The following is a 24,543-nucleotide window of genomic DNA, read 5'->3' as shown; positions in this document are numbered from 1 at the left end:
TGTAGGGTATGTAGCTTATCACATTTTTCTACATTCGTAAACTGCATCTTACACTGCAATGGACATAAAATTCAGTATAATCTGGCAATCCCACACTTGCTTGAGTGTAAGCCCCACAGAACTAGGATTGCACTGTGTAACACAGTGTGTAAACAACTGCAATTTAAAACCATCGCTGTAACTTGAGAACACAACATTTAAAAATGATTCTAAAATCTGGGAAGCATAATTAACTATCACACACGAAAAACCTGTTGAAAGAGAAAGGCACCATGAGTACAAAACCACACACATTCAGAGCATAAATTACATTCAGAGCATAAATTAAAGATGTGTATATAGGCACATATTGGCAGTTTGGTCTGAAGCTCAACATCAAAAAAACCAAGATCATGGCCACTGGTCCCATCACCTCCTGGCAAATGGAGGAAGGGGAAGAAGGGGAAGAAATGGAGGCAGTGAGAGATTTTACTTTCTTGGCCTCCTTGATCACTGCAGATAGTGACAGCAGTCACGAAATTAAAAGACGCCTGCTTCATGGGAGAAAAGCAATGACAAACCTAGACAGCATCTTAAAAAGCAGAGACATCACCTTGCCGACAAAGGGCCGTATAGTTAAAGCTATGGTTTTCCCAGTAGTGATGTATGGAAGTGAGAGCTGGACCATAAAGAAGGCTGATCGCCGAATAATTGATGCTTTTGAATTATGGTGCTGGAGGAGACTCTTGAGAGTCCCATGGACTGCAAGAAGATCAAACCTATCCATTCTGAAGGAAATCAGCCCTGAGTGCTCACTGGAAGGACAGATCGTGAAGCTGAGGCTAGGAAAGACCACTTTTGTGCATTCTCAAGAAGTAGCTTATTCTTCATTTTAATTTGCCTCCATGTTTCCCAAGTTTGGCCATGAGTGCATATGTGGCATTTAGAAATCAAACCAAGCTCCAGTAAATAAATTTATTCTCTCCCTGGGCCTGGGCATACAGGTTGTTGATGGGGACTTGATATACCGGAGAGCCAGTGTGGTGTAGTGGTTAAGAGCGGTAGACTCATAATCTGGGGAACCGGGTTCGCGTCTCCGCTCCTCCACATGCAGCTGCTGGGTGACCTTGGGCTAGCCACTCTTCTTTGAAGTCTCTCAGCCCCACTCACCTCACAGAGTGTTTGTTGTGGCGGAGGAAGGGAAAGGAGAATGTTAGCCGCTTTGAGACTCCTTCGGGTAGTGATAAAGCGGGATATCAAATCCAAACTCTTCTTCTTCTTCTTCTTCTTCTTCTTCTTCTTCTTCTTCTTCTTCTTCTTCTTCTTCTTCTTCTTCTTCTTCAGAATTAGCTCCAGGGTTAACAATCCAATTTTCAGATCAACATTTTAACACAAAACTAGATGTTTTCACAGACGCTCCAGTGGAAGGTAGGTACTCAGTGAAGGCCCCTCTACTCCCAATTCCACCTGAAATGAAAATCGGGCTGAAATTGGGGGTTTGGTTCAAGTAGAAGCATTTCCTCAAATCAAGGGAAGACTTACAGGTATCCATCTACCTGACCAAGCTCTTTAGCTTAATGAGAAAACTAGGGAAGAAGGGAGTGGCAAGCCTTTTCATCTCTTGTGTAAACAAACAACCAGTTTATTAAGCAGTTTGCACACACACAGTGGCAAATTACCACTTTGCTAAACAGCTACCTGTCTTCACCCAGACTCACCCTTTGAAGGAATGGAGCAATGCTTAGTATGGCAACAGGTGTAACAAACAAGAAGTTCAGGACTACATAGGAAGCTGTCTTCTACTGAGTCAGCCCTTGGGTCCATTTTGCTCAATACTGTCAACAGAGGGGTGGGGTGGGGTGTGGAGTTAGGAGCCCCTTTCAGTGGTAGCTCCAGTGGGGCGTTGCTGCTGTCTGTCACCTTAATCTAGTAAAGCCAAGGTAGGGCAAGGGTAGTGGCAACTGAGGTAAGAGAGAATCCACCTGAAGGTGTTTTGGCTGTGGTGCCTTCAAACCAGAAGCCAATCCTGGTAATTCTTCAAAGATTTACTAAACTTTTCTATTGCAGTGGCTGGGGAGTGGAAGTGTAAATTCCCCAGAGGGGTTGGCTTGGCTCCCTCACTTTTAAGCATCAGATAAGATGCTAAAGCCTTCAACACAGCTGGCTTAGTTATCTCCCTCTGTGACACTGAACTTCATTTTATTCTGCTATTGGTTTTATCATTTGAAACCAATTTTAGATATTTGGACTGTTTTGACTGTGATTTATGTACTTGGTGAACTTCTTCGTAAGCCCCCCTACCTCACAACCCTTTGAGCTTATAAATAAAAGCAGGATTTTTTAAAAAAAAAAAATAAATGCAAATTGGTGACTCATTCCCAGAGCAGGTTGGAGGTTTCTCCTTCTGTCATTTCACAAGCAGCATAGGCCGCCCTAAGCCAAAGGAAAAGGGCCACAAAAATGATCAAGGGGTTGGAGAAACTCCCCTCTGAGGGACAGTTAGAATGTTTGAGGCGTTTCATCTTATAGAAAAGGCATGTAAGAGGAGACATGATAGAGGTGTATAAAATTATACGTGATATGGAGAAAGTGGAAAGAGCAGTAGTACCCACTGAGGTGGCACAGATAGGACACTATTGTTCTTCCAGATTTACAACACAGTGGGTTGCTGGCGCTTATTGAGAGGGAGATATGAGGGGCATGACACAGGGAGCTTGTGTGGAGCAGCGCAGTGGAGCCAATCCAATGCTCCCACCGTGCCAAGCTCCCCGCACCGCATAACTCCCCCTAGGCCTCAGTAAGCACCAGCAGCCCACTATGTTGCGAAGCCGGGAGTGTAATGGTGCACTACCTCACCAGCTACTACTGGGGTAGACATCTCTCTCCCCCCCAAAAAAAATATTGGAACTAGGAATTATTCCATGAAATGGAATGTTGGAAGATCCAGAACAGACCAAGAAAAGTACTTCTTCACATAGTGCATAGCTGAGTTTGCTCTCCCAAGATGGAGTCGAGCCGTCCAGGTCCAGCGACTTGGCTGGCTTTAAAAGAAGATTAGACAAATTAATGGAGGATAAGGCTGTCAGTGGCCACCAGATACAACACTAGCTGCATTCCACCTCCACGTATGGAAGAAGAAGAAGAGGAGTTTGGATTTGATATACCACTTTATCACTACCCTAAGGAGTCTCAAAGCTGCTAACAATCTCCTTTCCCTTCCTCCGCCACAACAAACACTCTGTGAGGTGAGTGAGGATGAGAGACGTCAAAGAAGTGTGACTAGCCCAAGGTCACCCAGCAGCTGCAGGTGGAGGAGCGGGGAATCAAACCAGGTTCACCAGATTACAAATCCACTGCTCTTAACCACTACACCACACTGGTTAAGCACTATGCCTCTGAGTACCAGCTGCTAGGAATCACAAGTGGGGATAGCACTGTTGCACTTGGGTGCTCATAGCGGCTTTGAATTGGCCACTGTGAGAACAGGATGCTGGACTAGATAGGCCCTTGGCTTGATCTAGTAGGGCTCCTCTTGTGTACTTAGGAACTGGTTGTGTGAAGATAGGCTAGGTCAGAAATTGTGCCCTACAGCTACAGATACAATGTGAATTATCCGTCTTTTTCTTTTTTAAACAACAACCTTGTAGCTAGTCATTACTTCCCGTTTTATGAAAATTGCATTTCCTTGGGGGGGATTCAGCTAAGAGAGATAAAAGAGAAGCAAAATACTTATGAGTTCAATTCTTTCTGAAAGGAATGAGAGAAGAAAAGAAAAGAAAAAGAAGAGGGAGGTTTCACTACCTTCCAAGCCATCAACTCACGCTATGCAAAAGAAATCTGGAAACAGGCCCAGCCTAAAACATTCCTGTGTGTTCATTTTCAAAAATTCTATGAAAGTTTCAAAGTGGTTGGATCTGGAACTCACCTGGAGAAAGCAGAGAAAAGAGATTATGAAATAGCCAAATGCTTCGATTTTTATTTTATTTTAAAAATCCCTTCACAGCTTGCAGTCAGCCCTGAGCCAATAAATAAAACACAGACGACCCTAATGAACAATGATGTTTGATTTCCATAATATTTTAACAAGAGATAATGTGATCCTGTCCTCAGAGATTCCCCAGACATTTTGTATCACACAAATCCTCTTTCCCCTCTGCCTTGGCAAAGGCCACAACTATTTCACACCCTGGGTTGCCAAGAAAGGGGGGTGAAGGGAGTATGTGGATGTCAGCTGAAAACATTCGATCTGGTGGCAGGTGATCTCACGTTTGGGCCGGGGCCATGAATCTTCTCAGAACCCTGTAACATATTGGATGAATTGGGTCATATTTCTTCATAGCACACCTTCACGGAGGTAAGGTTTGTCTGGAGCATGTGGGACTCTTTTCTGGCTGAGCTCCCAACTCTATCCCATGATTGCTGCATTCCCACCTCTGCATTCAGAAATGTTCATAGAAAGTTGCCACATACCAGGTAAGAAAAGATGAGGTAGGGTTCTCTCCCAGCCCTGCCTGGAACTGCTGGGTATTGAATCTAGGACTTTCTGCATGCAGAGCATGGAAAAAAGGAAAAGAAACAGCCCATTGAGAGAGCCAGTGGGGTGCAGTGATCATAGTGTCAAACTAGGAGACTAGGGCTAAAATCCCCACATAGCCATGACATTTACTGGATGACTTTGGGGGAATCACTTTCTCTCAGCCTAACCTAACTCACAGGTTTGTTTTAAGCCAAGGATAAGATGGGGTGGAGTGGGGGGGGCGCGAGAGAACCATGTGCATCACTTCACTCCTTGGAGGAAAGATGGGGTATAAATCTATTTTCATTGCTACTGGCACTACAATGATGATCTCTTTATTTCAGGCACCCCCAAACTGCGGCCCTCCAGATGTTTTGGCCTACAGCTCCCATGATCCCTAGCTAACAGGACCAGTGGTCAGGGATGATGGGAATTGTAGTCCAAAACAACTGGAGGGCTGAAGTTTGGGGGTGCCTGATTTATTTCATAAAATGTCCATGCCGTTTGATTGTACAAAGCCTCAAAGCAGTTGACAATGAGAATAAGACCATGGCATTTTCAATCAAAACAGTTAAAACACTCAGAAAACTAAAAACCAGCAATAAACTAAGAACATGCCAGCATCCTAGAGAACTAGGCAGGCTTGTCTAAACAATAATGCTTTTCAGAAGTGCCAAAAAGAAAGCAAGTGAAGGTGTCTGCCTGATATTGATAGTGGGTGCAGCTACACTCAAAGATTGATTTCTTGCAGTTGTGGAATAATACAGCTCTGGAGCTGCGGCAGTGTGTTTTCCTGCCATTGTTTCCAATTGGAGGGAAATTGTTAGAACACAAAAGAGATAAAGAGATGGGATGTGAAAAAGCGCTGTTCTGTCCTTGCCGGCATGGGCTCAGAAGGGCACTGGATGGGGCATTTCAACTGCCTTTGGTTCTTTCCCCCTCCCTCCCCAGCTTGAGGGTCGCAGCCTAAATGTATCAATGAAAACAATTCCTCACATACAGTAAAATCCTGAGGCCTTAACTCTGTATTTGTCCAGGCATCTTCCGGCTTCAATGGAATTCGGACCAAAGGATGTCAAAAACCAAGCGGGCTCTGAGGATTGGAGGAGCTGGCTGGCGGGGGGGTGGGTGGGTGTCACAGTATAATTACAATGACGTTTCGTAACCACAGGGTATTTCAAATACACAAAGTCTTTTGTTTCTCTCTTCTTCTTCTTCTTCTTCTTCTTCTTCTTCTTCTTCTTCTTCTTCTTCTTCTTCTTCTTCTTCTTCTTCTTCTCCTCCTCCTCTCCCCCCCTCCCCAAATTTCAATGGAGCATGTTAAGAAGTGATGTGTAGTAAAATATCAGAGTAAAGCACACCATTCATAAAACTGTAATAATGATTAAAGGGGCCTCTCATGTAACCCTGTGACCGCAGTGGAATTTTTTCGAAGGGTTGAAATCTGTGACGCAGACGGAGGGGTGGCTGTTGTTTTTCCCCCCATTGCCCTTTCATTAGTGCAGAGCGCGCAAAAACTCTTGCAAAGGGGCTGACGCTGAAAGAAAGCCCTTTTGAACCCCTCATGCAATATAAACCTGTTCCCATCTGATGATGGGAAATTAAATTTGTGCCAGAGTTAAAATAACGCAAAAAGATCGCACTCTTGAACTTTTACATGCTCATTAAGTGAGAGAGAGAGAGAGAGATTATTTGTAGTAGAAAACGTATGCGTGTAGATTTGGAGGGGGGAAATAAATGTATAAATAATGTTTGGAAGAAAGGAAATTGCTTTCTTGCTGCTCTGGAAAGAAAGGGGAGCAGAGAAAGAGGAAGGAAGCTGTACAAAACACACACACAGGCAGCATGAGTTTGGTATTGTCTGCACTGCGGATGACTGTTCTATGGTTTGATTGTTTGAAAAGCTGCCATCTGATTTTAAAAAATGGCATATCCAGCACCAGCTGGATGTCAAGGGTCCCAGTTGCTCTGAAGGGCCCCAGGTTAGCCTGCTCCAGCTATGTCACCTTGCTGAGTTCCTGGTTAGCCGTTTAAACTGGGGGCAGCAGGACAGGGCGGCACTTTTGAATGAGCGCCAGGTTTGGTTCCCACTGGCAGTGGCCACCCACCATTTAAATATACATAAAATGCAATGCCCCATTCTAAAGATCTATGAAAATTTTCCATAGATCTATGGACTGATGTAGTTTAGTGTTCAGAACGGGTAGACCTTTTGAATACCAGGCTTTGCCATGTGTGGAATTATTTATGGCATTTGTATGCTGCCTCCCCATAACACAAAGTTCTCTGAGTGGTATATAATAACTATGTGAAAAACACTTAGAATCATAGAATTGTAGAGTTGAAAGGGAACCCAAGGGTCATCTAGTCCAACCCCTTGCAGTGCAGGAATCTTTTGCCCAAGGTGGGGCTCAAACCCTGAGATTAAGAGTCTCATACTTTGCTAACTGAGGTATCCCACCTACAAAAAGTGAAATAGAAAACCAGTAAGACGGGAAGTAAAGACATACGGTAGAACTTGCTGCAACCTGAAAATGAACAACAGATTTAAAAAACAAAGGCTCATGTTACCTAAGTCATTTAAAAGCTGAAAACATAAGAAACTGCCTTAAATGGGTCCACTGGTCCATGTAGCTCATTAATGTCTACACTGATGGACAGTGGCTCTCTTGGGTTCCAGGCAGGAGTCTCTCCCAGATATTGAGGAACAGAACCTGGGACCTTCTGTATGCAAAGCAGATGCTCTATCACTGAACTACAGACCACCTGGGTGAAACTGGCACTGACCTGGCCTATCTTTAGAACAGATTTCTATATTAAAGAAAGGACCATGGTGTATTCCAACACGGCAGTTCTTTACGATGGCCCAATCCCTCTCCACCATTCACTAAAACATACAAAATTTTAAAAATACAAAGGCTCGCAGACATAACATAAATATGTACTATTAATTTTTTCCAGCTGATTATACTCAAAAAGGAAAAACCAGGACACCCCAAAAGTTGTTACAAACACACACACACACACACACCACAATTTTTTGATTGATTTGCATAAGATCCAGGACAAAGCACTGCCTTTCGGAAATTCCCCCGGGTGTCAATTCCACTTTTGAAATCCCAGTAATGTCTGGGAAAATCTGGATGTATGGCAGCCCTAGTTATACCTCAGATGCAGCTCCTTAGATCATATATATGGTATGCACTTTCCCCCATCCAAGGCAAGATAGGAGATCCATTATTGTAGCATTAGTTAAGCATAACTGGCCAAATGTCAATTCCCTAAACACTGCTGCAGTGCTAGAAGACAAAAATTATGTCTATGGAATCCCATTTAAGCTACATTGTGCTCCTGTGATGTTACACTGTGCTCTGCAGGGGTGAGGCTGAACTTACAATGAAGCGAAGTCCATGCTTGCTTATTTATTACATTTGCATTGTGTCTTTCTTCCATGGAGCTCAGGGTTCCCAGGTGGTCTCCCATCCAGATGCTGACCAGACCCCGACGTGCTTAGCTTCAGAAATGATGCTGCGTTATGTGCCTTCACACCATTCCTTGGGGCTATAGAAATAAAGTCAAAGAAAACACAGATCCTCTAAACTTCACAATGAAAAGCTTCCCCAACTAGAACAAACACAAAACAAAGGTGATTCAGTGTCCAGGGTTTGCTTCTCATCCCCCAAAGAACAACAGAACAGAGGTGGAGTTTCATTTTGCTTCAAGGGAGGGAACCCTAAGAAAGGTAATCTATCACTATCACCTTCTATTAATACAATCAGTAGGCACACATTGATTGGAATATGGGGAGGACATTATGTCGTCTGCCTCCTGACCCAACCAAAAGCGAGAAGTGTGGTATTAATAATTAGTAGTGCTGTCACCTGATTAAACAAATATTTGACAGTATGTTGGAAGCAATTGGAAGGATTTCAACAATTATATTACATTCCAGAAACTGACAGTAAAATTGTGATGCTAGTGTATAATATGTACTCGATCTTAGCATGTAGCTTGCTCCCAGCTCGTTTGTTAATAGATTGAAGGATATGTCATATTCTACCTATAAGTAGTGGCTTACTGAAGACTCATAGCAACAAGAATATAGGAGGAAAAGCAGAAAGTTCCTTTGACTAACCGGCCCTGTAGGTTCCTTTGTTGAAACCAGGTGACAATCTGTCATCAAATACATGGGGTCAAAGAGGTACTACTAAGGTGATGATAAAACCACACTTTTATGTACGGCAGACAGATCAGGCAAAAACATTTCACTGTAATCAAAGGGATCCGCATTTTATCCTAAAACAATCTCAGGCTCCGATGAGAGAGAGAGAGAGAGAGAGAGAGAGAGAGAGAGAGAGAGAGAGAGAAGTGCTGTCCTGAGACAGCTGCTCTTTTTACGTTACAGGAGGAAGGCGAGCAACCAGAAAACCAGGGAATTTTAATGAAGACTTAATATCGGTACAGTACTTGGATGCTTTGCAAGTGAACCTCTCCAGAAGCTCACAGAGCAAAAAGCGAAATGAATTGTAAAAACTCACTCTGTAGTGACCTATTCTCTGCAGAAAGTTTATTCTTGGTGTGATATGTTATGATGGTGAAAATTTAGATATTCCTCAGGAGACAGAAACCGTGGCAGCAGCCCTTTCCGGAAACATTAAGTAGCTGAGCTGACTGTGATGATGCACCTTCTGTTTTCTTCTTAAGTTATCTTTCTCATTCATTTTGCTTTTATTTCAACCCACATTAATGCAAGTGCAGCACCTTTGCTTATTCAGATTCCTGCTTCTCTGACATCCCCCCACACCCCTGGCTGCTATGTTTTCATCTTTCCTGAAGTAATGGTATGAGTGGATCCCACCCAATCAGGGATCACGTACACAAGGATGCCATGTTCACACCATACATTTAAAGCACAATTGCACCACTTTAAACACTCATGGTTTCCCCCAAAGAATTATGGGAGCTGTAGTTTGTTAACCATGCTGAGAGTTGTTAGGACACAGACACACCATGGCTACAGTTCCCAGAGTCATCTAACCCCTCTTCACAGGGAAGTCTGAGAATTGTAGCTCAGTGTGGGGAACGAGGAGTCTCCAAACAACTCTTAGCACCCTTAACAAACTACAGCTCCCAGAACCCTCCCCTTCCACCACAAAACAACTCTAAGCCATCAGCCAACAGACCAGGCTGCAAGAGGTCTTTCTTTAAGCTATATGGGGCATTGGAAAATATCATTCATAGAATGTGTTACTTAAAAAAACCAAAAACAAAAACCCCACACACCCAGAAACACTAGGATTATTTATTTATTTACAACAAATTGCTCCAATTCAAGTCTTGTTTTCTCCCTGCTTCCTGCAAGTATTTTTGCTGAAATGAGGTTTCCTCCTTTAACTTACTGTTATTTGCTGAGAAAGTAGAAAACTTAACTTTCACCAGCAATCATGCATGGTATATTACGCTGAAAACAAAAGAAAAATTGGGAGTTGGGGCATTGGGGGGGGGGTGGAACTAGCAGTTCCAGGACTTCAATAATCCTTTAGCATCTAAAGAAATGACAAGGGAGGAAGTTTTAATATAGATGAGGCTTTTTTATTTGCATTTCTTAACAATAAGGGTGGTTTATACTCCACCTGGCGTCTTTTCTCACATCACCTTTTATGAGCTTCTCTCCGAGACAAGTATCTTTGTACAAAGGGTTTCCTCTCCCTCCCTCTCCTCCTGTTCTAACTCTCTACCAGGCTTCAGTATACAAGCACAAAGGAAGCATTGAAAGAAACACAGTAGGACATCTCCTTTGATCTTATGTTCTAATAACTTGTGTATGTTTGTGTCCAAAAACAATGCTCAGAGGGTGTTCCCCCCCCCAACTTCTCTAGTGAACTGTTTGCTTGTTGCCTCTGCCACCACTGAAAGGAAAGGGTTTTCATCACAGGGCAAGAGTTAAACATTTAATTTTAGCCAGGCAAAAGTGGGTTGTTGTTATTTTTAATACAAATGAAAGTGCGTGAACAAAAGACTGTAAATGCTAATAATTGCTTTAGTGTCTGCAGAAAAGCATCTTCAGACTGACAGCAGATGTGGGATCAGTTCATGTGTGTCCTGTCTGCCACTTGATGGCTCCAGATCCAGTGGCAAGGAATTTCGGAAATGAGCCCTGGCAAATCCAAGGACTGCAGATACAGGGCAGGGAACGGACTGGGGCTCAGTGGTTAGAGCACCTGATTTGCATGCCGAAGATCCCAGGTTCAATCTCTGGCATCTCCAGGAAGGGCTGAGGAAAGACTGCTGCTAGCAAAGAGCAAAAAGCAAAAAGCAAGACGGACAAGAAGCCAGCTGGCCTCTGCAGAGGTCTGTCACCTACTGCCTGGGAGGAAAAAATACACTAACAGGTAGGAATGGATGGCCCAAGCTGAGAAAAGTGAGGTTGGCAAGTAGGACGAGGCAACCAAAATGATCCTGAGGATAAAGCGACTCAACTACAGTGGTACCTCGGTTTGCGACCGCAATGCGTTCCGCGGAGGCGGTCGCTCGCTGTAGTGGTTGCTCGCCGAAGGCACGCTTCTGTGTGCGCACGAAGCACCGATAGAGCGCTTCTGCGCATGCACGAGCTGCGCAGATCGCGTCTGCGCATCTGACGCCACGGAACCCGGATGTAAACCCTTCCGGGTCCGCGGCGGTCGGTCGCCGAAGCGGTCGCTTGCTGAGGTAGGTGTAAACCAAGGTTTGGCTGTATGAAGAAAGATAGCAGCATTTCTTAGTTTAGAGAAAAGGCGAGAAAGTGGCAACATGATAGACGTTTATAAAATTGTGCATGGAATGGAAAGAGTGGATAGAGAAAGGTTTTTCTCCCTCTCATAACAATAGAACTCATGGACATCCAATGAAGCTGAATGTTGGAAAATTCAGGATCACTAAAAGAATGTACTGTACTTCATCACACAGTGCACAGCTGAACTGTGGAGCTTGCACCCACAGGAGGCAGTGATGGCCACCAACTTGGATGGCTTAGATTGGACAAATTCATGGGGACAAGACTCTCGGTGGTTACAAGCCATGATGAAGGAAATACTAGTTGCTGGAACTGCAACATGGGAAAGTATTCTTGTGCTCGGGTCCTGCTTGCAGGTTTCTTCACAGGCATCTGGTCGGCCGCTGTGAGAACAGGATGCTGGACTAGACAGGCCACTGTAATGCCATCATTCATCTATCCAAGTGTTGTGGACCCACTCTTGTTCTGTGGCCCTCCAGGAACTGCTTCCTCTTCCACATGGGGCACAGGGTGGTACAGAGAGTGAAAAAGCTGCACAATACAGTGGTGCCTTGCTTAACGAATGCCCTGCTTAATGAAAGGTTTTTTCTAGCGGAGGTTGCCTCGCTAGACGAATTCGTTTTATGAAAAATTTGTCTAGCGAATCGCGGTTTCCCATAGGAATGCATTGAAATTCAATTAATGCGTTCCTATGGGCAAAAAAATTCAATGCATTCCTATGGGATTCGCTAGACGAATTTTTCGTTATAAGAAAAGACCCGTGGAACGAATTAAATTCGTCTAGCGAGGCACCACTGTACTGAAAAGTGAGCCAGCTTCTGGCACTGACTCCCCCTCCCATCAGAGGTGTCTCTGCCTACTACTGGCTGCGGTATGGTTGTCTATGCCTCATGATGGGTGGTACTTCCTGTTTGTGGGATGCCCTCCCTGGTGACATGCATCCACTTCCCTCATTGCCAATTTGCATTCTTGTTTAACGTAGGCATTTGATAGCTGAAAGAGGAAGGCCACTTGATGGTATGGTATTGCTTTGTAAATGTTTTTAGATGTTCTGTTCTTTTTTATGTTTTAAATGTGTTTTTATTTCATTTTAAGATATATGTTTTTGATGTTTACTCCCCTGGGTTCATTGGGGAGGAAGGGAATGCAAATTGATTAATGAATATACTCATGGGGGGGATTCCCCATTCCTGCCTCCAGGGATTTACCCAGCCACCGTAACACTGAAGTCCAAAGTTGTTATAGGACTCATCCACACCCCCTCCTCTTGTCCTGCTGCTTTCCCCCGTGGAAAACCACTCTTTAGCGCTTAGTTGGAGCAAACAGCGATTCAGGTTTTCTCCAACTTAGGTAGCACTAAAAAGTGGGTTTTTCCAGAGAAAGCAGCGGGACAAGGGGGAAATCACTCAGACTCGTGCTTTCTAGGCACAGAACAAGGGGAAATGTGGATGATCTTGTAATCCATGCCTAACTTTTCATGGAGGGGTAGAAACTTGGGTGGCATTCTTAGGCACATGTTCTTGGAAGTCAGCTCTACTACTTATGTATGAGTAAACATGCACCAGATTTCACTGCGCATCTCTGTAACACCTTAAAGGGCTAAGTCAGGAATAGCAAATGTAGAGTCCCCCATATGTTGTAATCCAGCAACATTTGGAAGGCACCACATTGGCTACACTTGGTAACTTATATTACGCTTCTGTAGTTCTTATTCTGCTTCATCAGATGCTGAAATGGACTGAGGAACAATAAGCACATCAGGCCAAGTGTTTTAAATTTTAAAATGCAGCGCCCCGGTGGAGTCTTCATCTTGAATATGCCATGTTATATTATTATCAGATGTTCTTTTCTCTCTCTTTCTTTCACCTGTGGCTCTCCACATGTTGTAGGAGAACTCCAGCTCCCATCAACCCCAACCAGCATGGCCAATGGTCAGGGGTGATGGGAGTTGTAGTCAAGCAACATCTGGAAGGTCACAGGCTCCCCATCCCTGTTTCAGGCGATTAGAGAGAAAGATGAGCCTTCCCCAACATAGTGCCCTATGTTGTTGGATGCCAACTCCCATCAGCCCAGCCAACAGGGCCAATGGTCTCACACATGTGTGAGATGCTATCCAAAACATCTGGAAAACTTGGAAATATCTAAGCGTCTTGGTGAAACAATTTTTTCCACTTGTTGCAGCAATTGTAATGTGTTACACTAGATGCTACATCATTGTTGAGTTTATTTCTTATTGTTTCTTTTTATATATTGCATTTTATTGTACTGCAATTATATAGTTAATTCTCATATATTGTATTTTGTTGTATTACAATTTGTATTCCATACAACATATAAGAAATAAAATAAAAACACAATTAAAAAATAGGAATTTTAAATATGATGGCTGCACCATCTCCCAGCTTCAATCACAAACCTGCAGACAGGCATACACATTATACCTTCAAAGCACATTCAATATACCGGTACATTTCCCCTCCGGCAATGAATTCTGGGTACTATAGTTTGTTTAGGGTTGCTAGGAATTGTAACTCTATGTCCAGGACCCAGAATTCTTTGTGGGAAAGAATATGCTTCAAATGTGCTTTAAAGAACCACCTTATTCCCTCATGCTATAATTGCATGAGAATTAGCATTCTCATATGATGTTCTACACCATTTATTTTATTTAACAGGATTTATATACCACTTAATCATCAAAACTTCTAAGGATAGACAAAATTCCCTGAAACCAGCTGGCAACCCTGACTCGGCTGGTCTCTTCTTGCTTTGTAAGAGCAAAACTGCTTTGAAAGCATTTTTCCCCATTACAACAGCACTTGTAGAGAGAAAAGAGGCTTACGTTGCCTTGACTTCTCCTCTGAATTCAGTGTAGATTTCAAGCCTAGGTTGAATATCTGACCTTCCAAAGGGGTGTGCGAATGAGCCTTACATTTAGAGTATACAAAATAGATGACTTGTCTATTCTTCTCATTTCTAAGAGAGATCTAATTTGGTTCAAGAACCAGTCTATGGGTTCTTTTCCAGAAAGAAATGGCAATTTCACATATACATACACATGAAAAAGCCACAAAGGAAGTCTTCAGATTCATACTTTTCAACCTTCTCAGCAGGAACAAACACACACACACTCTCCCTCCCTCTCTCTCTCTCCCCCCCCCTCTCATACGCAAACCATGTTAGAAAGCAGGAGATGATGCTGTCCTTTCAGAATAATGTAGCAAAGATGACCCAAGAGGCTGTTTGAGCTGAATAACGAATTGAAACCCAGAACACAATATGTTTGTAATGCAATACCAATAAAGGAAAAGCATATATAATGTTTTATTTATTTCATTTCACAACACTGTATAGGAGGTGGAATTAATTCCCAGGCTCTCAAACCAGAAAATGAATACTATGAACAGTCAGCAGGCGCAAGAAAAAAAGTGGGGGTTCTTAAGAGTAATGCAGATGCCCTACCCCACATTTAGGGTGCTGCTTCCCTGCCCCCCTTCCAGATCTGCAAGGGCTCAGGCTGTGTATCGAATCAGGGGACCTGCGCCTTACACCAAGACTTGTCTCAGTCACATTCAACACCAGCCACGCCGAATGCAAACACAATTAGAGCATTCAGGATAAGACAGTAGGAGATTCCCTTTGATGTCAGGATAAATTGAGAATCTGCATGGTTTTGTCTGAGATGACAACCGTCCCAGGTTTTCTAATGGGTATCTAATGGTAAAAGAGAATTTTATGATGCTCATTAATTACCAAACTGTCATGTGCTCCTGGCAGAAAGAAAGTAATCCTCTTCCCCCAGATTAGACAGCCACCACAAAGGACTTCAAAGAACTTGCACACCCCTCCCCTGAGAACTGCCTTGCGTAAACCTCACGGCTCTAATGAAAAGCAGGGGAACAGTTGACAAACTTCCTGTTACATGAGCAGCACATTTCAACTGGCAGCTGAGGGTATTATTCCTTAGCCAGTTAATGCACACGCACGCACAAGCACACACACACACACACAGAGCGCGTAGAGACAAAAACTTTTGGTAGGCCTCCAAGACGTTCCAAAATGCACACTCAACCTTGCAAGCTGCCCTGTTTGCACCATGCTTCTCCTTTCAAAACCAGAAGATAGTTTGCATCAAGATTACCAGTATTTCAAACAGTGGTGATGAAAGATAGGGTCTGCCGGTGATCTTGCTGGGGGCTGGATTGAGGTGTGATTTTGTTTGGAATCTAGAGTCAGGATAGCACAAGTCCTAGTTCCCATTCCTGTATATTTTACGGGTTTTCTGGGGTGCCCATACTGCACTATACACTCAACAGAGGAAACAAATGATATGAACAGCCTCTACTGTGTGGCTCCCATTTGATGGGTATTATGGGAGCCCAGCCAAAAAGCCTCAGCGCACTGTCCTCTTCCCCCTTTGCCACAGGAATAAGAGGAGATCCACGAGAGAAGTTCCCCCAGGGCAACTTTTCCCTCAGAGAAATTCCTGCCACGTGGGAACTGCAGAACCTGCCAAAACCTCTAGCCCCCAATGTTTGAAAACGCCAGCACTTGGCGCTTTCCCTGCATGACCTGCTCTTTACTGCTGAACCAGAGCAAACAGCAATTCACAGAAGACCCAAATTGCTGTTTGTTCCAATTCAGCTTTAAGGAGCAGGTTTTCCAGAGGAAAAGGTATGGGGGGGGGGAACACCCAGACATGGTGTTTTAAGAGCATAGCCTTGTGCCTAGAAAATGCAGGGCAAAAGTTACATGTGGATGAGCCCTAACTCTTCCATCAGTGCAAGAATGTACACTTGCGCAATGGAACTCCCCCCCCTCCCATCCCTGTCATGAGCCCTATGGAGATTTGAAAAGGCTATTCAGAGGGAGAGGGGGAATAGGATGAGAGTGCAGAATTGGATCCTAGGGAGGGGCCCAGCAGTCCGGGAGATGCTGCAAGTGGTGCAGAATGCTGCCTCCAGATGTTATGTGAAGAAGAAAGATGGTATAATTTGTTATCAACCCTTAAAACACCACATTGGCTGCCTGTCAGCTACCGGGCTCAGTTCATAGTGTTGGTGCTGGGGTACAAGGTCCTGAATTGCTTGGGACCCAAAGACATAAAGGATTGCCTCCCCAGCTCCTACCGGCTCCTACCGGCACATTAAGACTGGTGGAGAAAGCCCTGTTGCGGTCCCTCCAAAGTATATGACCCGTGAGGCAGGGCTTCTCGGTGGTGACACCTTAGTTGCGGAAATCCCTCCTTGTGAGGATCCATTTGTCTCCTAGCTGATGTCCCTTAGACAACAACGTAAAACATATTTGTCTGTTTGGGCCTTTGATACGTAGCTGGAGCGAAAGTAAATGGTGCAAGTACTGCACTGGGTGCAAGTACTGCACTGGGTTTTTAAATTTACTGTTAGCCATCCTGGGCTCCTATGGGAAAGACAGGATGATGATTAAAAGACAACATTTTATTGTCCTTTTGGATTGTGTATGCAGCCCTGAGTTTCTTTGGAATCTGGAAATTATATATTTATCCAGAGTTATCAATTTGCTTAAAAATATAAATAGCAGAGTTCCAAATGAATGCAGGCAAGAACGAAGAGTAACACTATTAAGGAAAGAAAGCCTTGTGGGCGATTATTTCCCAATATCCCTACTCCACTTTGAACCACGTTTCTCTGCTTTTAATTGTGCTGTTTGTGTTTTTCACACACCCACACCCTGTCTGACTTCTTTTGCTCCTTAATGCTCTCAGGCATCAAGGCTGTTTGTACACAGAAAATAATCCTAATGTTAACATAAAATAGAAAGCAGGCTTGCTTCTTCTTTTTTCAAACCACATAATAGCTGTTAAGAAGATCTATCTTTCTAATGATCCGCTCGAGGGTCAGAACAGCTAATCTCTTCTTAGGACTGTAAAGATAATATTAACACAGGGAGAAGTAGCTATGGGCAGCAGACAAAAGCCGCACGGTAAATCAAAAGACCCTCGTGCTAAGTGATATTCTGCACACATCCCACACCACATGTCAGTTGGATCCCCCTCCAGGTTCCGGAGGACTTCAGCCTTTTTACAATGGTGGAGGAAAGACTGAAAATGCCTGCTGGAAGAGTCAGATATACAAGGGGTATTCCGTATGGTTATTTAGGGGGCAAAGCAAGGTTTTATTCCCTGGGGCCATTGCACTCTGCCCTTGGAGAAAACAAAACAAAACAAAAACAGCTAAAGCAATTTTTTATAAATTAGTCATCTGGACATTCATCTGATTAAAAAAAGAGTGATGTGAGTTGGCAAAGTGATCATTAATCTGCACAAGCACATCTATCTATCTATCTATCTATCTATCTATCTATCTATCTATCTATCTATCATCTATCTATCTATCTATCTATCATCTATCTATCATCTATCTATTTTAAAGAATCTGAAAGTCTATTTTGTTAGTCACTATAATAAACTATATCCTAATAGGAACCAGCACAAACGTGTCTGAAGTGCTGTTTGATGCTTTCAATATGATCGATCTAGGAACTCATTCTATTCTCTTGACTTTGATTTTTTTAAAATTGATTTTTATATTGTATTTTTAAGTTGCTGGTACCTGCACTGGGAACTTATGGTAAATGGTGGATAAATCATCATCATCATCGAGTTTGAAGGAATCCCAGGGTTCATCTGGTACAATCCCCTACAATGCAACAATCACAGCTCAAGAAGAACTCATTGTAAAAACTTACAATTAGCATATTTTTGGCTCCTAATTCCAATTAAAAAGGTGTTTTTTAAATGATTTACTGCAAACCTTACAGGCATTTCAGGAAGGGAGCATTATATTAAGAGAAGACCTAAATGAATGTCTAAATCATCTAGATCGAAATAACTATAAAAAAGATATAAACACTCCAATGCTACTGTTTTACAGCTTATTAATGACTTCAATATATATGACACCTGGTGCCTTTGCCATCCTACCACCAGGCAATATTATTTTCATTCATACTTATTTGCATATCTGGATCATTTGTTTCATTTCGTTTCTAGTGATTTAAACAAGAAGCTTATACACATAGGCTACGAGATTAATCCCACTCAATGGACCAGAATGTGGTCTAAACCCCCCTTTAAATCCATATCAACAAAAAGGAAAGAACTCACTCTGAAACTCACCTACCTAACACCAAGAAAACTATTTCTGAATAGACAGTGAACATTTCTGAATAGACAGTGGGCCATTTGCACTATCCAGTGCAGAGGTGGGGCACCTGTATCCACACCCACCCACACCCAATGATGTTGGACTCCAGCTCCCATCAGCCTCAGACAGGGTGGTTATTGAGCAGGAATGATGGGGGTTGCAATCCAACAACAGGTTCTCCATCAGTCATCTAATGCTACCATTCTTAATATGTATCTATAATGCATTTTACAACACAACTGTCCTTTCAAAAATTATGCAAACTGCCTCAAACTTCAATTTGATGGAAAGGGCGAGGCAGCGGGGGAGTAAAAATCTTTCCAGTAGCAAAACAAAAGCAAATGTGGTGCTCTGGACTACGGGCAACACTCCTGGAATGAATGCCACAATCCAGAAACGTGCTACAAACCGTTTCTCCAGACACCAATCTCCATTGGGCTATGGAACCATGATAATTATGTAGGGTGGTTTTAGGCATGCAAGACCATGCGGTCTTGATATGCATGAAAGGAAACACATAATCTCCTCCCTGACCCCAAAATAAACCACCCATGGACTTAATCATTGCTAAGGAAATGTCAGAATCATTCTTTAGATCCCTACTAAGTAATGTCCATGCTGACCTAAACTAGACCTGGGATGTAAGCCTTACCCAATGGCCAGGCTCCCAAACCTTTCTTCAGCCAGCAACCATGGAGTCTCTTCTACGTGTCATATTTCAAAAGGGAACAAAATGGAGGGGGAGAAAGGTAGAAATTCTAGAGTTCTCTGGCAAGGAGATCAGAAAAAGGAGAGAGTAGGGGGGAAAGAAATTACAGCTTGGCCTCCTTGCTGATATTATAGTGGAGCAGCTCAGAAATAGCTTCACAGGGAAGGTCAATTAAAAGAAAAAGGAAAAGGAAAGGAGCGGAGTAACTATAAAACCAGCCATAAAACAAGGTTGCAATTTTAACCTTCCTCTCGAAACCTCAAGATGAATATCATAGAGAAATAATTAGATATGCGGAAGAGGCACTTCAAATCAAAAGCCCTCCTTGCGCCTTTCGCATTTGTACAAGCAAGAAGGGTGGAAGGAGAGAGAGAAAAGAGCAAGAACATATCAGGCTTCAAGTTCTCCCTGTGTGAACTGATGGAGGGAGATAAAAAAAACCCTATATAAATAGCACTTGAGCCGTTTTCATGTCATTATCTCACTGCCTTCTCATTCCCTCCACTAAAGAAAAATAAATCACTCATGACCAATGTGTAGAAACAATGGCATGAAAAATGGAAAATTAAGAGTGAGGTGAAGCTATCAGAGGTGGGGGGTGAGAGATTTGGGGTAGAGTGGGATCCCAACAACCTTAGCTCCAGTCCCAAACATCACACACCAGTATCATCTCAGAAAGCTAGATGTGTGTTTACAAAATGATTTCCTGGTCAAGGCCAACACTAACAAGCCTCAGGGTGGAGAGAGATGCAAGGAGCAGGCATGAGTGTTCCTTAAAGTCTGCCTCTTGAAATATGGGGTGGGGGTGGGACAGTATTAGCGCCAATGCTTTTCACTTGGTGGGGGGATGGCTGAAAAGATGAGACAAAAGGATCAATTGCTCATCTGGTGAAGTATTAAATCAACCAGAAACTTGTGGGATGGGGTGGGAGGAGAAAGAGGAACCAAAACAGATGTAAAAAGTTAAAGATGGATATTGCACAAGGCGACCGTGGGCTTTTTTTGAGATCAATGCAAAGGGGAACAAAAACATGATGAACTAGAGTTTGCTCAGATGTTTAAACGAAGCTCAAAAAGGCAAGCTAAGCTGTGGGTGCAATAAAGAAAGCTCTGAACTTTAGATTACATTTAAATTACATGTGCCTTTAAAGCCAAATGCCTCTATAATGAGCTTATATTATGTGTATGCTAGAGAAATAAGGAAACCTCCCTCCTTTTTTGGATTTCATATGCATTTATAGTTTGGGATCACCCATGGTTATTCAACTTTAACATCCCAAGGTTTTTTGGAATTTTAAATTGTGCTTGAAATAGAGGGCAAATAGAAGGAAATGCTGTGTAATATTGCAGAATCTGTAAGAGGATGGTCCTGCACAGGTTTAAGATATTAGCATGAACCTTCTGGACACCCTTTCAGGGCCCACATGCCAGTGGTGGGTGGGGCCAGAGGCAAATGTGGGAGGAGCAATGAATGTAAATTTCACCTTTGTACAGTAGGCTAGTAATTTCTACACATGCCCCACTGAATTGCCCACCCAGGCAATCCTGAGTCCATGGACACCACCCAGTTAAGTAGAAAACACTTGGGGGCTGAAGCACAGTCAGTAAAGGATGTTAGCTGGGAGAATTCCAAGGGCCAGAGAGAAGGGTATGGGGGGCCGCATATCCCTTCAGTGGTTACTTCTGTGTTGGTTTGTGGTAGGAAGGCCTTGTCACACAAGGACCGCTTGGCAACCCAGATTTGGAGAAGTCCATCCATCACACTCCTACATGTATGGAATCACTGGGATCCTTCATGAGCATCTTCCTGTTGTTTGAAAACCACCCAGCTTGTACATGAGCCCAAAATGCTTTCTTTAACCAGAAAGAAAGAAAGAAAGAAAGAAAGAAAGAAAGAAAGAAAGAAAGAAAGAACATTTGCCCAGAATTCCACAACCCTGATTCCATCACAAACAAGCATTTAAACTATCAACACAAACAGAACGGCAACACCTTGAGTAATCAGGATTCCATTAAGATGTTTCTTATACTTGCCAGCCTAATCGTCAACTTAGCACAGCAAATCCAATGTATGTTTTCCAGATGATTTGGCTGATCCTTATTGGTCAAGTTCCATTCAAGAACAGACCTTTTTCTTCTCTCTGTTTGGCCGTCCCCTCTTTCCATTGCTTTCTTTCTTTCTTTCTTTCTTTCTTTCTTTCTTTCTTTCTTTCTTTCTTTCTTTCTTTCTTTCTTTGCTTCTCTCTCTGTGTGTGTCTTTTTCTTTTTCTTTTAAAAAAAGCATCCAATCATCCTGTTCATTTGATTCCCATTATGCCTGATGATTGGATTTTGTGTAAAGTTTGCCTGGATACGATTTCCCCTTTGGCTGAGATTCAGAAGAGAACATGAATGTTTTGCATTATTATTTGAGCTTGGGCGGCGATATGAGTGCCAGACAAAACACAAACAGAGACAGAAGGACCTATTCGGAATTCGCTTTGCCTTGATTTCTATTCTGAGTGGCTACGGTGAGCGTCATTTTATCACCAGTGTTGGTTGTGGTCACGTTTCCCCATTCTACAAGCTACCTCTTTGTACAGGGCTAGCAGGAGGAGCCCCACTCCCAAGAGCGTCAAAGGACCCAGCACCACCACCATTATCTTACATTGCACGGAACTGCCTTTGTCAACCTGGTGCCCTCCAGATGTTTTGGGACTACAACTCCCAACAGCCTCAGCCCAGTACAGCTGTGCCTCTTGCTTTCATGGATGAATGATGAAGAGGGTGTGTTTGTGTGTGTGTGAGTGTACATAGAAACTAGCCTACTGTGCAAATTGACAGGCATTGTCCCACTGACTTTTGCCTCTAGCCCCACCCACCACTGGGATATATGTTCCTAGGAAGCTTGCTCAGAAGGGAATGCGGTCCTTGAGTGGAAAGTGGTCTGAGAGAATATGGGTCAAAACTGGTGCCTTAAACTGTGCCAAGAGAACAATGGGCCACTCATCCATAATGTTGTTTAATGTGGATAGCAAACTTCCTGTAACTTCATTAATTCTCCATTGTCTGTATGGCGTGTTCCTCCAAATCACAGCCTTCCCACACTTCCCCCCCTCCCTCAGTTGGGATTTTCTTATGCCAGAGATACTCCGGAAAGGAGACAGCTTGAGAAAATCTGGATTGCAGGAGGGGACAGTGTGGGAAGGCAGTGATTAGGAGGAAAACATCATATGGGCAATGGAGAATAAATAGAGCTACAGGTAACAGAATGCTTACCATCCACATTAAAATGACAGTGTGGATGAGCCCAATGAAGGAAAGGCAGTGTAGATATTGGAAATCCACTGTAATGCACGCTCAGTGACCCAACCTAGTATAAAGAGGAAAGCCACTACAACCTCAGTGGCGTGATGGTTGGTCCTCTTAAGTTGGGTGTCAGTAGTGACATGTGAAGGGGCTCTAATTTTCAGGTCCAGAACAAGGGCTGTGTATAAACCATACATTTAAAGCACATTGCTTCCCCCAAAGAACCCTGTAGACTGTGGTTTGTTGAGGGTGCTGGGAACCATAGTTCTATGGAGGTAAACTACAGTTCCCATGGTTTTTTGGGGGGGGGGAACCATGCGCTTTAAATGCATGGTGTTTACACAGCCAAAGGGGTGTGTGTGTGTGTGTGTACCCTTGCAGAGTCTGATCACCACATTTTGGACTAATTCTGGTGTGTTTGCTCGGGCAAAACTTCCATCAATCGCTATTGGAGGTTTGCCTGAGTCAGAAATACGTAAAGATGTTAAGGTTTGGCCTGCAGTCAAGTCCAGCGAATAGCAAGCAGCCGGCAATGCCAAAAGCATGTTCTGGGAAGGAAATGGCTTGGCTTGGCGTTCATAGAGAAAAATTCTACACTGCAGATTAATCTCTGTACAAAAGGAAGACTACAAAGTCTACACTGGCCTTTGAGCACTGGGTTTGGAGGCGAGTGCAAGAACATTCTGCACACATCTCTCATCCTGTCTGGTTGTCTATTGCAACTCTGTGTTTGTGTAGGAAGTCCAGAATTATGTGCTCAAAAATAAAAGGTGAAGATCAGGTACAGGGATTCTTTTAAAACCTATGCAGCAGTACTGTTTCAGGAGTGCAGTTCTCTCCTCCCATATTTTGGACCAAATGTGACTTCTGTAGAGCCTTCAACATTCAAGATGTTGTTGGATTCTGACACCCAACTACCCCAGGAAGAGTGGTTAGTGGTCAGCGACGATGGGGATTGGAGCCCAGCAACATTTGGAGGGCCACAGGTTTTGTTGTTGTTAATTCATTTATATCCCACCCTTTTCTCTTAAGGAATTGAAGGTTGTCCTCCTCCTTGTTTAATCCCCACAACAAACCTGTAAGGTAGGTTAGGCTGAGAGGCAATGACTGGCCCAAGTTCACTCAATGAGTTTCATGGTCAAGTGGGGATTTGAACCCTGGTCTCCCAACACTCTAATCCAGCCTCTCTTAACCGTGGGTCCCTAGAATGTTAGACTACAAATCCCATCATTCCTAGCCAACATGATCAGTGCTTAGTGATGATGGGAGCTGTAGTCCAAGAATATCTGGGAATCCATGGTTGAGAAAGGCTGCCCTAAACACTCTGCTGAAGCATAAATAACTCACAATCTTGATTACCAACTTCTAAACACAAGGCTCATGGATCCCAGGATCTCACCTGCTGGGAATCCTTGAGGACTTTGGAAGCTCATAGAATCACTAAACCATAGAATGTAGAGTTGGAAGGGATCACGGGGGTCATCTAGTCCAACCCCCTGCAATGCAGGAATTTCAACCAGAGCATCTATGTTAGATGGCCAGCCATCTCCCACCACCTCTCATGGGAGTCTGTTCCATGGTTGAATAGCTCTTACCGTCAAAAAGTTCTTCCTGGTGTTTATTCAGAATCACTGCTGGAACTCTGATGCTTTCCAAGGCTCAGGCCCTTCTCTCAGGGCAAACCCATGCCAGGGCGCCCTGGCCTTCACAAATAAGAGAGAACTCTCCCTAGGGCTCCCGCCAGCTTCACCAGGATCAGTTGCATTACAGCCCTGGACACATCTCGGCACCCGCTTCCGCCACTCCAGATTCAGGGATCTGAACCCAACTCCTATTTGATTGGCCTAGGGCAGGCAAAGGCAACCTTGGCTCTCCAGATGTTTTGGAACTACAACTCCCATGATCCCTAGCTAACAGGGCCAGTGGACAGGGATCATGGAAGTTGTAGTTCCAAAACATCTGGAGAGCCAAGGTTGCCTATGCCTGGCCTAGGGCAACAGAGGCCACTGCCCACCCTTTCGGAACGGTGCTCCCCTACCTCTTAGGACCAACTGACCCATGTTCAACTGCTGTTCACATGGAACCCTTCTCCACT

The 24,543-nt window shown here is 43.6% G+C and overlaps 1 protein-coding gene across 4 annotated transcripts in view; it reads right to left on the bottom strand.

The window, feature by feature from the left end:
* Positions 1-24,294, bottom strand: part of NKD1 (NKD inhibitor of Wnt signaling pathway 1) — a 150,396-nt gene extending 126,102 nt beyond the window's left edge. For 2 of the 4 annotated variants that reach the window (XM_088671865.1, XM_088671866.1), the window contains exons 1-3: positions 24,044-24,294; positions 7,891-8,056; positions 3,801-3,904 (exon numbers count right to left, since the gene is read on the bottom strand). The gene's annotated coding sequence lies outside the window, so the exon portion shown is untranslated. Of the gene's footprint in view, positions 1-1,149; positions 1,447-3,800; positions 3,905-7,890; positions 8,057-24,043 lie in introns of all 4 variants that reach the window. The other 2 variants (XM_088671864.1, XM_060276088.2) reach the window with 2 other exon arrangements.
* Between the last annotated feature and the right edge of the window lie 249 nt (positions 24,295-24,543).

Source organism: Zootoca vivipara, chromosome 6, assembly GCF_965207765.1.
Source record: "Zootoca vivipara chromosome 6, rZooViv2.hap1.1, whole genome shotgun sequence".
Lineage (NCBI taxonomy): Eukaryota > Metazoa > Chordata > Lepidosauria > Squamata > Lacertidae > Zootoca > Zootoca vivipara.
The sequence above is the reverse complement of the archived record's forward strand: the minus strand, read 5'-3'. Positions and strand labels throughout refer to the sequence as shown.